The sequence below is a fragment of the Saccoglossus kowalevskii genome, chromosome 8 (genome assembly GCF_978046115.1).
Source record: "Saccoglossus kowalevskii chromosome 8, keSacKowa6.1, whole genome shotgun sequence".
Taxonomy (NCBI): domain Eukaryota; kingdom Metazoa; phylum Hemichordata; class Enteropneusta; family Harrimaniidae; genus Saccoglossus; species Saccoglossus kowalevskii.
The window spans coordinates 20,476,499-20,491,776 of NC_140648.1; positions in this window are offsets into that span (position 1 = coordinate 20,476,499).

Below are 15,278 nucleotides of genomic sequence, written 5' to 3' on the forward strand. Positions count from 1 at the left end.
ATTTTCTATCAAAAGTAGTAGTGATTTAGAATTTTTAGAATGATGAAGATTAAGCACATTGTAAATAAAACACTGAGTATTTTACGGGGATATAAATGTGTTTATTAAAGTGTTTATTGATAGAATATGTATGGACTAATGCATCCAACTTTATACAAGCAGTATTAACAAAATTGAGTGCAAAGACCGGGACTCGTAAAAATTATGGTATATATGCTAACTAATCAAACACCAAAGGTGACGTAACTCAACGCATAATGCGATGGTCGTGACATTGTCTTCAGATAATAGTTTTATGTCAAGCACCAAGTCGTGGAAGAATTAATTGTATGTACGCTTATATGGTCTTACCAACCTATAAGTAAAATTGGAAATCGATACACGTGATGAATTAATTTACTGGTGGCCTAATGGATCTTGATACTACATATTTGGTGAACGGTGGTTGTAGTTCCAATAACATTCGAGGATTTCCGCATTTTTCTCGAAAACTGTTCAATTTCAAACACTTCAAAAAGCAAAATCACCAACAAAGTTTCAACCCAAAACACCAGACCATAAATGTGCACAAATTCGTAAGAGTAATTAAAACACTTCTCTTTCTAACTGTTTTATTTTAAAGCACCTCCTAAAACAAACACACATGCAATATTTCAACATAAAACATCTTACTATATAAGTGTTCATTTACATGACACTTTTGTATGCCGTCTACGGTATGCATCTGTAATAGACACAATGCTTATTGCTTATATGAGTGTACATACCAAGTACCTGTCACAAGTTGCATAACCGATGAAATTAAACATGCACGGTGTTGTCAATGCTCGGGTTATTAAGCTGGATGGCGCAGCGCTGGACAGGCGTTAATTCCCTGTGATCGTCACAGCCATTATTCTATTAGCCCATATGGTGATTACCACACACCCGTGCAAATTTGCGTATAATTTAAACGAGCTTCTCAAAGACTCTAATAATACTTAACCATTCAATTGTTATTTAGAAATTTCATTAATACAATAAATACAATATGAAAACAAATATTGAACAATAGTTTAGTTTGCTACTTCTTTGCAAACATTTTGGGATACTTTTCGTAAACGATGGTGTTCACGGCAAACATTATTATTATACATATGTCATCATAACGCCATAAGTTACAAGCGTGCCGTGCGGTATTTTACGGAATATTTTCATCCTACCATATTTTGAAATGGAGACGCAACAACAACTTGGACCAAATAATGTTTTTTAGATTTTCTGAACAGAGAAGGAAACCGGAAGTTATCCTAAATAAACCTGAAGGAATGATGATATTGTTATTCCGTAACGAAACGCTTGGAACGTGTAATTGATATAGGCAGCGTCGACAGTTGTGTACTACATTGCTATTTATTTAATTGTTTGTTGGTTATTTGATAACTGATTAAAAAGTGCTTGCATTTACAGACCAGAGAACTCCATACTGCACAACTTCCTTGCCCACATCCTCCAGAGACATGCTCTGAGTTACCAAATAAAATCATAACAATGTTAGCGGTGAGTTGTCATATTTTTGTTTTCACAAAACATATGCGTTACTTTTTAACAACAACAATATTTTACACCACATATTTCTGATTCAAATAGCGCATTGCTTGCAATAAGAATACTAATAAACATTACTCGCGGGATTGTGATAATATTGTACTTTTCAGATCTTCAGATGTCCTGTTAATATGGTTATTGTCGGTTCAATGTCCTATTCCTCTATGCCACTCTAGAACTTTGGTTAGGTAAATTATATAGTTTCAAAATACCACACTTCCCGTTTTAGGGGGGCTGATTTTAAGTGGTGAAAATAAGCAATCAAACCAGATTAATGAAATAATCTTATAAATAAATTTTAAATATTACACTCAACCTTACCTTATTAATGTTTATATTTAGGAATAAATACTTACTTGATTATGTGATTTGTTTATCGTATGTTATGATTAGTGAACAATAGTGCAAATTGCTTAATCATGAATGCATTTGATATACTTTCTAAAATAATAATGATAATGACTTTTTTACCTAGTTATTAGTGGAAATACATGTTAAAATGTGTCTCTGTTACAAGCACTTGTCAATATTCAGTTTGTAAAAGCACTTTTGTTGCGATAATAAGCACTTGTTATACATGTTCCTGGTGGAAACATTTTTCAATACGTGTTTCTAGTGGACACTTTTTTTTTACGTAATATGTTATGTGCAAAATATACCTGAAATGCTGCAATAAAAACACTGATTGTAAATGTATACATCATATACCATCTGCATAGACAATACCAGGTCATACAATACATAACCCGCTAACGATGTCGCTTATTTATCTGTATTGACAACAAATACTTGCAAAACACGTTTTTATCAAATTCTAAGTATTGTTTCATTATTGTATGTCTTCTTTGATCACATTGTACACTGAATAATATTTGGAGATACACCAATCATTGAAAAGCCATTTATAAGTTGTTTTCTTAATTCTTTTATGTGATTATATGTATACTCCAAATTGAAATCTATATTACAATAATCTGATCTGAAATTGAATATGTTCTTGAATATTCAAATATATAACACACGCAAATAAAATTATCATACAAGCATCTTTACAAAAGACACATTTTAAAACAAAAATACGCTAATGTATCAGGTCGCTAAACAAAACAGGATATAAACAATAAACGATATGAGATAGGACCAAACTAGGTACACATATATGTTCAGGTATAATTAGAATTCGAAAACCGTATATGCGACTTCAAAATCAAAATTAACTTCAAAATCGATCAGAAATAACCCATTGGATATCGGTGATGATGTTTCATTTGTTTTTCCGTTGAATCACCATGGTATAATAATGTCCCCAGACAGTCCAGCAATTGACACGTTTTCTCTATTGATAGCAATATATCATTTGTATATATAATATTCTATGTATTCACATCTATTTATTAAAGGGTTAACAAACTCGAATAGGTTCAGTATTTCTTCTCCTCTGTGTCATGTATTACATTGTCGTACCATTCCGCCTCGGTGTCTTGTATTTATTTTATCTTCTGTGTCACGCGTTTGTTGGAGTATCATTTTTTTATGCGCGAAAAACAAATATATAATGGAAATGAATTAATAGCTAAACTAAATGTTAAGTCCGTATTAGAGGTTATTTGTGCTGCAAAGATTCTGTATTACTACCGTTTTTAAACACATTATAATATTAAGCTTTCATGTTAAATGCGCCACAAAATACCAGTCCTGTATATATGTTAAGTATGAATTTCCAATTCTCCCAATATCTGTTCTTGGATTATACCACTATTGCCATTGGTTATGCAAATTACGTCATGGACCCCTATTTGAGATATATTTGTGAATTTAATCATGTATGTTTGTGTACACCGTTATTCTATTACGCCTTCGGGTGACAATAAATTGTTCTGGAATGCGTGTGCGTGATAGATTGTGTACACAAAACTCCAAATAATTTACGCGTAGATGGTCGAGACACAGGACACAATTAGTGCGTTCATTAGCACAAAGCGCCGCAAAGGTTCTCGAATCTTTCCGCCATTTTGTTTTGCGGACGAGTCACCCTATGGCGTCGTTAGTTTAAGCTACAGTAAACTTGCAAAAAAAGTCGTTCGATCGTGATTGTTTTTTTTTGTTATTGAACGCTTCTAATATCATTTAGGTCCAGAAATAACGGCTTGTTTCAGCCAACCAGACGCCTAGATTCAGACTAAACATACGTAATAATAATGTCAAGTCGGATATTGTATTTGAGGGCTCCCTTAAACAGTAAACTCGGCGACATAAAACCAATTGCAGACATGAATGTACCATAATAACATTGTTATTAATCTTTCATGAATAGTAAAAATGTGACCCATAAATTCTCATTGATCCACATCAGACATTTAACATCACGAAAAGGCTTATGTAGCAGATGTAGAGAGCACTTATTGACCACCATGTTAATGATAGACATGTCAGGTAAAATTACAAGTAATATATTTTTCGCATTTACACACAGATGGATTTTCGAAATTGCCATTTTAACTGGATTTTTTAAACCGTAGGAGAAAACCATATCACCCTTTTTTTTGCATCGCCGTTCACTAATCGGCATTCGAGTAAAATTTATCAAATTAATTGTGTCAACTGGTCACAGCTTGTTCATACTTGCGTTCATACTATTCATATTCGCATTATTAATGACGCTACATTTATTGATAAAACATTCATTGAAGTCGCATGTACCAAAAATCCAAAGCTTTACTTGGCTAAAGATCATTAACCAAATCTCCAACAAAATTGTTTACCGAGCAAGTTCTGTTGTTCTTTATTCAATAGAGCAAGGATACGTCTCAACTAGTAGACTCTTATCCTTACATGTGGCAATGGTGAAGAATCTTTCCAAGAAATATATTTCCACGGCACCCAGATGTCTTCGCTAATCGGAATTACCGGCATATGTACGATCACATAAACCTGAAACACGATATTTGAACTAGCAACTCGGCAAATACCCCCTCGCTACTGTAAACAAACTCACCCTTACGGTAAACGCACTTTCCCCCATGTTGTAAACTCACAATGACTAGATGGTCATGCGCATGTAAGAATTTCTGGCGTTACAAACAACACACTAACTATAATTCTGGACAAAAATAGAGCCTAGTATAATCCTGGTCATATAACTGTAACTTAAAACGGGAGATTATACTTACATCTTTTATAAATAATTCTTGTCCTTTCCTTTTATTAATAACATAATTTTTAGATATTGACAGTTTTATTTACGAAACACAAACGTATTAAGAGAAATCGAGTCTACATGTAATATATCAATAATTACATAGACAACAGGCAGTAATCGGTACTATGTATGTTACGCCCATTTGACGCCGCACATGTGTGTCGGTTTGAGTGTTTTTTTTTAATTATTACTTAAATTACAATCATTTAGTTAAGGAGTCGGCGACAATATAATTAAATTGCGACACGTGATACCCATTTGACAAGAGGTGTATAATAAAACTGCGATACAGATTAAAATATATTCACAGTGGCAGCAGAGAGCGCTTTGGATCCTACAACAGACGATGTGACGCTATTGGCGCCTATTATGAATTATGTATTCAGTACGTTTGTGTAAAAATAAAACTATTATTTATTCAGTCGTGTGTGAGGTTTCTCTCTGTGACGTGCGCGGGTAAATAAATGACTGACTTATCCATACACATGGTATATATTCTGAAAGTGGCAATTCTAGTGAAATACCGCGGTTATTGCTTGTATGACGTGGTGAGGGTCGCCACGTAAACTTCTGACAGATTCATCAATGCGTGAAGACAGTTTATAAGCGCGGCGCTTTCAACGAGCGTTTACGTCAAGACCTATTAGCATAAATTAGCATATGGTTCAATAGCCTTCGATTGGTTTGTTATCACTAGACATAATAATTTGTGGCGCCACTCGTATCAAACAGACCCAATCATAGACGGTATGAGTCAATAAACGCATAATGGAATCGCCAGAATTACATACTAGGCTGTTTTCGGAAGTTTTACTTTGTTTTATACGGCATATATTTATTTCAGTTGAAAACAGCACAGATCCTTGAATAGTCAAGTGTATGGAGTATATTCATTCATCTCCTGCATTCAAAATTTATTAGAAAATATTTGCTCATGTACAACATTTACCATTGTGATTTCACAGTCATGTCGTCATAATTAATTTAATCAGAATTAAGCACTTGCATTAATACCGCAAATATATATGAGGTTTCTTAAATAAATATATAAATCGAAAACGACTTAAATGGGTGAAAGCAGCAACGTCGTTCAAAACCACAACTCTTTATTTAGCTGTTTGTTAGTTCGTTATTTATAATACCGTAATATAATCGAAAACATTACTACCTATCAACAAAATTTCGACGATTTGAGCGGCCTTTCTTTCATCGATTTACATCACAGCAACGTGTCAACGTGGCGACTTATAGGACATATGTATTTATGATCGTTTTCCAGTCGTGAAATTCCACAAAATTTGACAAGACCCGGGGAACGTCATAGTAAGTGGGATACGCCGCCGAATGACGTTAAAACACAACATTGCTGTGACTGATTGTAAAAGGAGAGTCATTGTTCTAAATCGGAATATAATGTTACGAACTGCAAACATTTAATTCTTCCGTCCTCGAGGCATGCTGAAAACTCGATGTACAATTTACAAATCCGGCAGAAATATTGTCACATATACCTGAAATTTTACGGAGTGAAGCTAATCTAGAAGACGACGTACTTGAGTACAACAAAGGCGGATAGGTTCTATCTGTCAAAGCATTGCGCCTAAAGCTATATACACAATATTGTCTTTTCTCTTATCGTGCCGCACATGGATTACTGCATCTGTTTACTTACTTGTGTCTCTTGACTATATATAACACAGGTGTAGGTTGAAAGTGATTGCGAAATATGAATATACGAGAAGGAGATTTCATTTTCAGTGTAAAATATTCCTACACCAATAGTTCTAGTGAGAGTGATTGTTGCATCATGTCATCGGATCTGCTATAAATTCTCAACATTGTGCTGAGATTGAAATAGTGTTACCAGTGTCAATGTATAAGTGGTTAATTCTATTCGATTGCATTGTACGAATTCATAACTGTTTCGTTTTATTTAAATATTATTAAATAATACCAATTCTGTGCATATATTGAAAGCATTATAGTAATCCCAGATTAAAGAGTTGTAGATCATGGAATGTACATGCATTTGTAAACTTTTATTCATATAACATGTCGTGCAAAAAGTATTAACAGCATCGCATTTTTTTTAAATTGTAGTCTACTTTACATTTATTTTATTGAAAAGTGCGCACAGTAACTCAGTTGATGTTCTCAATTTATAACTTGAAACCTAATCCAAGTCCGTCAAAACATCCGACAATATAACAGTCTCCTACGTGTTTTTAAAACGCGGCTTATCCCATACGTTTTCATTATACACGAAAGTTTTGTATCTCCAAATCAAAATGTCTGTATGTGTTTGGGTTATGGTTAGGTTTTCCATACGATAGCAATTACTCCCTCGCTGATACTCGTGGTGCCGTCGGGGAGAATTTGACTCTTGTTTAATATATATATTTATGCGGCACTAACATTGCCCCTAAGTGATACATTCTGATTTGGCATACTGGCGTCTTTAAAAAAAACACTCCAAATCGATTCCATACATTAAATGTTAGAGAACTTGAAATCGAGTTTCCAATTTGTAGACTGTCAGGAAGTAACGCTCGTTTAATCCGTATTTACACCAACAGGAGATGATGTCAAATGTAATATAAGTTTTAAGTTTTGATCCACCTCAGTGCCCAAACCTGTAATAACTTGTTCACATACAAATATTATGCTGGCTGTAGAACTACAGGATAAACAAGAAAATAATAATAAAATTATATATGTATTAGTACTCACCTCAATTAAAATGTGTTAGACTGGGGGTATGAACTAATTAACTAACTAACATATATTTAAAATATTGTAAGACTGTTGCAAGGTTTGTAGAAAAAATTCGTATGTTGTGCTCACATGGTTGTATTACCCCATCCAACTATATTTATACCCTCAATTTAGAATGTTCCAACACAATTATCCAGCACATTTGTAGATTCTATGAAATACAACAATTAATTCTCTCGCTCTCGGCGCATGCTGGGAACTCGTTGTACGATTTACATTTCCGGCAGAAACAGTGTCACATATACCTGACATCCTAGCTTGTAACAACTAAATACAGTTAATCTGAAAGGCGGCCTACTCAAGTAACACCCGGACGGACACGTTCTGTCGTCAATACATCGCGCCTGAAGCTACGCAGAATTTTCTTTTCGCTCTTATTCTACCTCGCATGGATTACCGAGTTGATATACTGTTTTTTTGTTTGTTTTTACAATGCACGTTTCCATTAGACGTAATACAGACTAACGCATTTGCAGGATTGAGTCTGATGACTGTGTGGTAGGTAACAAATAAAATTAAAGTAATGATCGATTGCCTTCCAAATTCAATAGTGAAAAACGAATCCAGCGCCAATAACAACTAGCATTTACACAGATTCGTATTTACTGCAGGACAGGTTTTTTTCAACACCCCATCTGCACAAGATCTCCGGGTGGTATAAGGTTTCGAATTTTCTGCAAAAGATTAGTGTTAAATTACATATATTTGTTGAAATGTTTTGTTCGCCTCCTCCCGAAATGGTAGTATTTGTAATTACTAGACTCATTAAGGAATGTTCTTAATGATGAAATTAAATTAATTATATGGTATATAGTAGTATATTTTAGGGAAAATTTTCTGTGAGGAATGTCAAAATCCATATATACAATCCTCAGTGCCAGTGGCTTGAATGATCATAGTATATGAAATAATATATTCACATCTCACACATCTCCGTTACCATGGCGTTTGCTCGTGCACATTTCTTGTATAATTTTAAGTAATACAAGTAGCGTCTTAGACATGCTAATCAAAATATTTCATTTGTTCGTGATAGAATGCTTGGCAAGGACGAAGATAATCCCTTAAATTATGGGCAATGTTAACTAAATAACTACTATCCGTTTTGTTATTGCTGAAATGAAAATTCCATCTGAACCAGTTTACATATATCAATTTTCACTATTTTATTGAACACGATGGTCAAACCCTGACAGGTAGCCACACGATCTTGTTTTTTAAAGATATCTTCATTTTTTTCAAAAAAAAATATTTTATAGAAACAAATAAATAAAATATACATGTAACGGAAATCTGGAGCATTGCTTAGTACTTCTGAGCCAAACCCATAACATATGTCGCAATTAGCATAATCCCGGATCGGATGCACTTTGCTGACAGTTGAATCGAATAACTTCTTTCGATTTCTTTCTTTTCATTATACCGACGCTGGTTTCACTATTTTGAAAATGAAATGGAAAACGGGACATCTAAAAAAAACGCAATCCTGGTGAATAGCGGAAACTGGAAATTCCCGAACGACACGAGTTTGTGTCAGAGTCGAACGAATCCATAGTTACAACAAGGGAAAACTTCATAGCTGCAACAAATTGCTGTTCACGAATTCGAACAAATTCATTGAGTACTCCAATGACTCTTTATAAGACAGGCTCACGGATTGGCTAAGAAAACGAGGTCGCCAAAAATATACCAATCACGTACACTGTATCATGTGGGGCGTCAGAAATGAAAATCGTTTGTGATGTTATTACATGTAGTACTTGTATAATAATTAATTTTCAAATCCAGTTAAAAATTAATACAAAACGGCGGCATGTAGGCTTGACTGGTAGCCACGCCGCCACTCACGTGCATTGTGCCGATTTGTGATGGGGTCGTAACAAATATCTGACACGCATTGTTGCGTACTCGTTAATCACATTTCATTTGTCAATATCTGTTTGTTGTATTATTGGATAACCCTCGAGACTAAGCTGACGAACAAATGGATTTAAACCGATACCGTGGTTACACTGTTTACTTAGGAGCAGCCATACTCATAAAACTGACGTGATATCAATTTAAAAAAAATACTGACTACGATATTGTGAACTAAAAATTTCTACTTTGTTTTACTACTTTGTGTTGTTTTTTGTGTGTGCACATTTAGGCATTTGAATATTAACGCATCTATCACTAAGAATATGACCACTACGCGAAACTGTGTTTGTGCATTTTTTTCAGAGATTGAATTTGAGATGATTCGGCAACAAAATTATATTATTTGAATTTCAGCACCTGAGACCTATAATTTCGTATAGAAGTACTCTGTATCACTTTGCGAAACTATAAACACTAAAAACAAAACACTATATTACGTTTTATCTTACAAATTTCAATCTTCTTTCTCATGTTACCAATTCTTAACTGTTTCTATTTTTTTGTTCATTTATCAATTACGTGATATCATGTATGGATTTTTATTATTTTTGAATCAGTAATATTTGTTATAACAAATTTAATTTTGCTTTGCCCATCAAACGACTACTACATATTAATATTATACTGCATACGATGCATGATACTACATGTTTAATTACTAAATTCACTTTGGCTAACGATTGATTGAATATACGTGTTGCACATCAACTACTAATACAAATCGACAATTAAGGTATCAAGTTGACAATACAAGGCCAATCGACAGGCCAGTTTATGCATTAGTATACTAGTGGTACCCTTCGGCAAATTAAGAACCTTTCATTGATATTGCTCCTTTTGTTCAAAGAAAATAACCAAATGATTGCAATTTACTCCTATTAGACTGATACCACATTCAATACAGAATTGGTAACCAATCAATCTGTATGCAAATAATTTGAGACTAAAAATGATCACATAGACTCCACAGTTAAGGCTTGACACCTGTTTAAGATAGAGACGTATCTACGAACAATTATCCCTTCATTTGGATGTACTAGGGTATAAAAGCGCTATGATACATTGAACTACATATGTACTAATTTGAAAATGTATTAATATAATGTCAACAATGTATATGTTTATTAATCATGTCAAAAGCATTTGAATCATTCAGATTAATAATCAGACGCAATGTTTCATATTCTAATCTAATTTTGAAATCCAGAAAAATGCACTAATAATACATGCCAAGTCATTTTGGACCGGTGCGTTATGTCGTAATATTTATATTTGTTCCTGTAATTTCAACTGCAAGGCAATAAACTCATAATTATGTGGTAATAATTGTCAGCATCCTTTATTTTATGTGTGCATGGAATCATGGGAAGAAACGGTGTGCATTGCCGAGTGATAACTGTCATAAAGGTGATTGACATGTCAGACTTGTTTACAGCTCTGGAAGGACAATTTAAATCTACCAGGTGTGCTTGTAATTTACATAACAAGTAATGTTAATCTACTGACTTGCTTACGTGAGTGCCTGCATGTCATCGTGAGACAGCTGCTATAGCAAGAACACATTCTGATTGGCTCCTGTGAAAACCCATGTTGTGTAGCTGAAACTGGGCTATGTATGTCCTATAAATAGGCTAGATCGAGGACAGTTGTTGTCCACCATTTCAATTGAGTACCCTGTGTGTTGCTGCTGCAATATTGAGAGACAAGTGATACAGGCTTCAATCATCATTCTGTGAGACTTGTATGAACTGCTCTGCGATCTCCTGCTATCAACGGTACGTGCTCTCCAGAATAACAGCGTTCTCCTGCAAGCAAGACTCCTGTATCTCTTCATTGTTGTGTTGCAGAAGCCATTGACTCCCATCAATTTCCACGTCCTGGAACTATAAGCTATCACCGATGCACACTTCCCTGGACAATTCCCTATTTTAGTGAAATGTATGCATGATTATTCTCTGTTTTGTTGTTATTCATTTTTATTTATTCATTTATTTCAATTCAACATCTCCTAATGAACAATCCAACGATTGGTCGAATAATACAAAATGTCAGAATGACTCTTACGCTACTGCAGTTTACACCTTCTTGACATTAGCTAGTTTTGCGCAATAGACAATATGGTGGGACACAGTAGACATAGCTCAATCTGCATGCAACATGTAGAATCAGGAAAATCATACAGGAACTTGAGACATACGACATTCTAGCAAGTGCCAACAATGTCTATTGGTTCTGCTATGCTTGCATTGCCTATTTCGAAACTAATGTCTGGACGTCACGTGATCAGTGATGAAACTAGACCATAGTCTATTTTGCGCATGATAACTTAACCGATCATGGTCAAATACAAGATCATGATTGAACATGTATGTATACTATCATTATGATTGAACGTACCATAGACTATTTTCTAGCAGGATCCTAATGATGACTCAACATAGTTCAAGGGTTATCTTGAATTATCTGGCCCTGGTATTTCCATTGTGAGTGACATGTCATAGTAACACTACTACTGTGCACATGTGCACAAAAAAATTAAATTAGTCAAACAGACTTCGGAATAGGAAGTGTTGGCAGCATGGAAAAAGAACAAGAAAATGTTTCTTTGTAAAGTGTTGCAAGTCAATATTCAAATGATCGGATATGTTATGTGTAAGGGGTCACGGGTCACATAATCATACATTGATCTTATTCATGCTTTTCATTAAAACACCGTTTAATTGAAAACACGCTGTTGAAATTAAACGACGTGTATTATATTATGAAACACTATATTCTATCAAAACATTAGTGTTTTAATATTTTCGGAAAGGAGTTAAGCACATTGTAAACACACAAAATACACTTTTTTCAAAATAAAACACTGAGTGTCTTACGGGAACATAAATTTGTAATAATAAAACATTTGTGAAAATTGAATGAAAAGAACCGAACTTGGGACTCGTAAGTAAACATTATGCTGTGTATTTCATTGATCTAACTAGTCGACCACCGAAGGTGACGTAATTCAACGCATAATGGCATTACTCTCGGGAAATATTTTTATGTTTTTATTCAGGACCATCCCATCTTGTTGAATAATTGTACGGATTTTATATGGCCTTACCAACATATAAGTACAACTGAAAATCAAGACACGTGGCGAAGTACCTAGTGTTCTACTGGAGTTTGATACTCCGCATTTACGTGCAATGTTTCAGTCTAAAATACCAGACAATACATGTTTCATAAGTATTTATGTACAGGATTATTTGTATGGTGTCTAAGGAATGTATCTATAACAGACACAATGCTTAGTATTGACTGTATACAGCTTATTAATTAGAAAAAATGTTCACACACGTCAGTTATCAACCGACATAATGTACATTTAATGATTTTAGTATTTTCAATAATAAATAGCTTTCTATATTCATGTAGTGTACAAACCATGTACCTGTCGTAAGTTTAGTGATTGATTAAATTAAACATGCACGGTGTTGTTATCAATGCCCGAGTTATTAAGCTGAATGACGCAGCGCTAGACAGGCGTTAATTCCCTGTGATCTAATCAATAGATTCATTTACTTCTTAGCTATCATTCTATCTAATGGATGAGCCTCAATGTTGAATTCTATCTAATATAGTGATTACCCACACACCTGTGCACATTTGCGTATAAACTAAACAAGCCCCTCCAAGTCTAATAATAATACATAACCATTTCACTGTTAATTCAGAAATATCATAATACAATACAATATGAAAATTAATACTAAAATATAATGTAGGTTTCTTCTTTATTTTTTGAGATACTTTCCGCACATCCGTGTTGCAATCACTATATTAAGCATTTTTGATAACATCAATGCATTCCATAGACTGCGTACACAAGTGTAATGTACATAAACAGATATGAAACATCGGTCGGGTGTTTTACGTTGAAACATTGCATATGTTTCAAAATAAAAAAAAAGTTCGGAAAAAGTGTTTTCGTTACTCCACTGGTGACGTGTTTGAATTTAATAAGTTGTAGCATTATAGCACATAAAACTATTTCCTTGGTAAGGTAAGGTAAGGTAATGTCATGACCATCTCACCTTAGGTGGTCGTCTAGTTAAGTCAATGGCGTATAAATCATAGTTATGTTACTACTGTTTGTTTAAAGTTGGTTGCATTAATCCTTAAATTTCCCATCGATAAACAATCCAATGACACATTTATGTCTTTTTAAAACACTCATTGCTTATTTGAAAATGTTTTTTTACAATGTGCTAGATGTTGGACAAAAGGTCTAATAATTCTCATTGCGTTGAAACATCCACTGAATTAGCTTAATACGAGATCATTACAACAGTCATAAATCTCGTCAATTATGTTATAATATTGAGGACATCATCTTTCTCTTCTTTGTCGTCCACAGATGGTTGTAGTATCGAGCATTTCAATACGAATAATCAAATTAGCTGGCTCAATTCTTAATGAGAGAAATCCCACTTCTGAATACTGACAATGTGCCAACCTCTAACTACGAGTATCGTAACTCACAAACTACTTTAGCGTTTTTTTCTCTCTAATCACGTGTACGTTTTCCCACACATTGGCTGCATTACTTTAATGTCGACGTTCACTATGTGATTAGCTTGTTGACATTCCCAACAGATTTACTTTTCACCATCTGTCCAAATTTGCGCACTCTTTTCAAACGTATGTTCATATGATTAAAATAATTGTAAATTAATTATATCGTATTCCCATAAGACTGATTTTAGTACATGAAACATGTGTTTTGGGTGGACTTATTACCATACCATATGTGTATATTTGTGGATATCGTGTTAAATTATTTTATTTGGAAATGTCGATACGCTCAATTCCCCCTGCTATTGCCAATCACCGAAGGGGTTCCGTACGACTATAGCAATCGAGGAGGCATTGTCTGATCTATATGGATAGCGCTGTTCGTCGCCAACGCATGTCTACACATGCAGTCTCGACATCATGTTGAGTGATAGCCAATATATTTCATCTATCTGAACAAAACCTTTGCTTAATCAATGTTAAATTGCCTAGTGCAGTTTATTGCCCGTATAGTAAATGTTTTATCAGATAAAAAAACTGAAAACATCGACGTCCAAGTGAGTCATTACAATTCTGTAATTAAAAGCGAAAAGATGTATTTCGGTATTCCACATTTATTTATTCTGTCACATCCTTTAGAATTAATCATATCAAATGATTTATACAATTATATTATTTGAAATAGTGTTGTACATTGTCACATGACTTACATCATTCATTGTGACCTTTGTGAAATAGTTGTTAAGTGTAACAGTCAGTATGACTGCTACTGCTGTATTTTTTTATATGCGAACACCGATGGAGAAAACAACAACATTGAAGTGCGATTACGATTAGTAATACAATGTATTGTTACAGTAACATGTAATGTATATAACTGACAAAGAAATACATTTGCCAAAGCAACGATTTGAGTAAATTGCAAAGACAATGTTGATACATGGAAATACGTGGATTTAATGAAAAATGTTAATAGTGTAGAATACATTATTTGTAGTAATAAGCACACTGATTGACAATTACCATGGTTATGAACACGGTACCGTATTTTTTAATTTGTGTTTAAGGCGAAATAGTGACCTTTGTGACGATATTATTCAGTAGCAGATGTATAGATTAACTCACGTAGATGTAACGTGATATGTGTATTAAATATCGACTGCTATAAGACACAAGGTTTGCTTTAATGTGTGAGGCTAATTGTTTTTTACCCCCCCCCCCTTCCCAACACTAAAAT